Here is a 3,507-nt window from a genome sequence, read left to right as displayed (position 1 = left end):
TTCCCTTCTGAACGACATCTCCAGCAGGCTTTTAATGCTGTACGTGCAGAAACTGCACGGCTGAGTCAGAGCAAGATGAAGGTGCAGAACTGGGTATCTTCTGCCCCCCAAACCAGGGCAAAGCTGTGTAATGATGCTGAATAATAATAGGTGCCAATTGGGAGCTTGCCTGAGGAAAGTCTGCAGATGTAGAAGTTTGCCCTCGTAGATCGGCAGACTCAGACAGGGACAGGATAACTGTAAGCAAACAGGGCAAGCCACTTCAGCGAGCCAAAAGGAAAATAAAAAATATCATTCATTTATGTACAGTGTCATGGAAAAGACAGGCTGGGACACTTTACCCTCACTGCTGTCTTTTATAATGTACTGGTGGCCTTTTGGAGGCACGTACGTGGCTAATTGTAATGAGTGGTATCTTTTCCATTGTGGTTTACTCCATTTGGTAGTGGTATTTACAGTAATTTTACACATCGAAATGGGAGATTATCTCCATTTCAGCTGGGTGTCCCTTCCACCTCCTGACGGGGTTTTAAGCTAGGTAATCTTGCATCAAGTAACCTTTTTGGACACAGCAAGTGCATGTTTATTAAGAGAATTAGGGATTATGTTGAGTCAATCTGTATTGTTTTGTGACCTTATTATTTTTTCTAAAGCATTCTTAAGAGAAAAGCATAATATTGGATGTGTAACATGTGCACGCATGCCACACAAGTCCCCTACTGACCAGATGTTTCGAGAAACATGCATGAGTTGTAGGCTACTGGGATGCATTAATTGTGGATTTTGCAAGATCATTCAATGATGTACATAATGCCATGGATACTATTTACAAGCGAAAATAGATATATGAAGTTTAAACTCAATCCGGCTATTCCAGAGCACACCAATTGTTAGAAATAAACAACAGCCAGGGCACTTAAGCTGACACTTAACTTTAAGCATGTACTTAGCGCTGAGTTCAATAGAGCGTTAACACACTTCTTGCTGAGTAAAGATGATCGTAAGTATATCCTAATATCCAAGCATATGCCTAAGTGCTTGGTTGAATCTGGGCCAACATTTCACTTCTCCTCGGACACCTTAACGTATTTTTAGTTGTAGTTGCCATCTAGTAGAATAAATGAAATGGTGTCTCTCCTTCCTTACTGGGGTCTCTTTGGATAAGCAACACACATCTTTAATGATTGCTTTTCCTGAATCTCCATAATTTTAACATGTAAGGAATGAAAATGAATGTAAAGATCACACTTTTAACCACGTGGGGATCCTGCAGCTCTCATTAGTCTTTTGCTGCTTGATTTATACGTTGATTTTAGGATCAGAACAGGTTACTAGTTGTCTGTCTCTCTATTGTTATAAATCTAGTTTTCCATAATATTTTACTTGTTGGTCCATGGGGAAAATGTTCCTTTATTGTGTTTCTTCTTTTCAACAGGGCATCACCTGTGTTGGGGGCATCAGGCACAGGCATGTTAGGAGAGAGCACTTTCCACAGCTAACAGCATCCTTTATATGACATTTTGCTGCAAGAAGAGGAAGCATGGAAGATGGGCTTGAGCTAGCAGGTCCCCCAAGTGCCCCTTGTCCCTCAGCTGGAGCTCTGCACTGAGTCTAGGCAGTTTCTAAAGTGGCTTTTGAGTCTGGCTCCGTGGTGCATCCTGTCACCTGGCGGTCATGCCCCTCACCGGAAGAACATACATGGAAAAAGCTGAGGTAATCTCTCTTTCTATCCTACAAAGCCCTTTTAGATGTCCTCCACCTGGTAACTCTGAGCATGTCCTGCCAGGGCACTGGCTCCCCACAACTCAGACTCAAGTTAATGGGAATTGAAGGTGCTCCAATCCAGGCTTGACAAGGCCCATAAACTATCCAAGAAAGCCCTTCATTTCCACCCTCTGTATTTTCCGTGGGCAGGGATCAACTGTTTTCTTAGGTGTGGCGTTTTTGAAGGAGTTGGATTTGAGAATAGCCTCATGTAGCACAGGTCATGAGCAAGGAGCTGAGAGTTCATGAACTGGGGAAGCCAAAGGTAGATCTGGGCCCCAGCTGCAGACAGGGGAGCCGGGACCACGAGTGTCTGAAGTTCAATGCTTCTGACTGGGGGTGAAATCCCAGCCCCATTGAAATGAGGGGGGATTTTGTCAGGCTTGCTTTCCCCTTCAGGTTTAGCTTGGGATCCTTTCTTGGGTAGAGAGAGGATGGAGGTACTAACCGAGTGGAAACAGCTTGGTTTTACAGGAAATCTTCCCTCCTGTTTCCAGTGCTGCAGTTTGGTTTGCATATCCATTTTGAGCATGCCTTGACCTGGAGAGATGTAGATAGACGGTGGCAGGCACTGGAAAATACCTGCACTCAGAGAAGATCTACTGCTACTGGGGCCACAAAACGAGCATAATAGACCAAAACCCCAACAAAACCAAATGCAGGCACAGGTCAAGCATGTCCTTGTGAAGTCCCTGATTGAATAAAAAAACCCCAAACCAGTAAAGGCCTCAGGGCCTGGACTTTTGTGCTTGTTTTCTTGCAAGTTACTGTTTCTTGGGGGAAAAAAGAAAAGTCCCCAGCAGACCCCAGTACCTGGGGGAGTCCCGGCTTTGGTGTACGCTTGTGATTTATGGGGTACTTGTTAAAACCACTTGTTCTTGTCAAAACAAAACAGATTGAAGGGAGTTTGGGAGACGGTCTCCTTCTAGTTGGCACTTCATCATGGCTTCTTACTCTTTCCTAGGTTCTGGAAGTTTACAGTTATATAAAACTTAATGAATCAGTATACTTTAGATTTCCGTCCTAATACATATGGGTTCAATTAACTGTGCCGTTTGCTTATTTAAGCGTTTTCATTAAATTGCTTTACTATATTTTCCCGCAATTGAAAGGGAGCATGGTGGAGATTATGCCATCCGCCACCATCAGTTCTGCAGGGCTTTTTTCTTTGTCCAAACCCACGTTTGTTAGTATAAAAGACCCTTCCCCCCAATGTTTCGCTGCATGCCATGCATTTATTGCATTCTCTTCTACTCCAGATCTATAAATAAAAGGCCTGTGTGGGGGAACCTGTTGCAGTGTCTTTTGTAAACAGCCTTTTAGAGAAGAAAGTTGTGCTTTGTGCCCCCCTTCCTCAGCCTGCGCCCACAGTTCCTCCTTGCTCTAGCTCTACTGCCTGTATTGCACCTTCGAAAGTCCTGCTGCTGAGTTTGAGAGTCTTGTCAAATCCCAACAAAACCCTTTGCCTTTTCTTCAGACCCTACAGGGTTTTTTTTAGAGGAGCTATAAGCATAGCATTGTGCAGTGAGATTCCCACTACTTCTGAGTCATCACTTCTGGTCTGATGTCCACGTCTGACCTAGCATTTCCCAGTCCCTCTCTCCGACTCAGCTGCTGATACCAGTTGACTTCTGTCCCCTCTGGCTGGTCTAATTGTTCATTTAAAGTTGCTGAATAGCACCAGTTTCATCAATAGACCCTAATGGGACTACTCCAAGAGTGGGAGTCTACTAACTTGGAGTA

The 3,507-nt window shown here is 44.1% G+C and overlaps 1 protein-coding gene across 4 annotated transcripts in view; it reads left to right on the top strand.

Annotated features, from left to right (window-relative positions):
• The window catches only part of CATSPER3 (cation channel sperm associated 3), a 59,631-nt gene extending 56,732 nt beyond the window's left edge, over positions 1-2,899 (top strand). For 3 of the 4 annotated variants that reach the window (XR_003092490.1, XR_003092487.1, XR_003092489.1), the window contains 2 exons: positions 1,436-1,713; positions 2,262-2,899. The gene's annotated coding sequence lies outside the window, so the exon portion shown is untranslated. Of the gene's footprint in view, positions 1-1,435; positions 1,714-2,225 lie in introns of all 4 variants that reach the window. The other variant, XR_003092488.1, reaches the window with a different exon arrangement.
• Positions 2,900-3,507: the final 608 nt, after the last annotated feature.

The sequence above is a fragment of the Alligator sinensis genome, unplaced genomic scaffold, assembly GCF_000455745.1.
Source record: "Alligator sinensis unplaced genomic scaffold, ASM45574v1 scaffold111_1, whole genome shotgun sequence".
NCBI classification, from domain to species: domain Eukaryota; kingdom Metazoa; phylum Chordata; order Crocodylia; family Alligatoridae; genus Alligator; species Alligator sinensis.
Note: the sequence above shows the minus strand (reverse complement) of the source record. Positions and strands in the feature narration are given on the sequence as shown.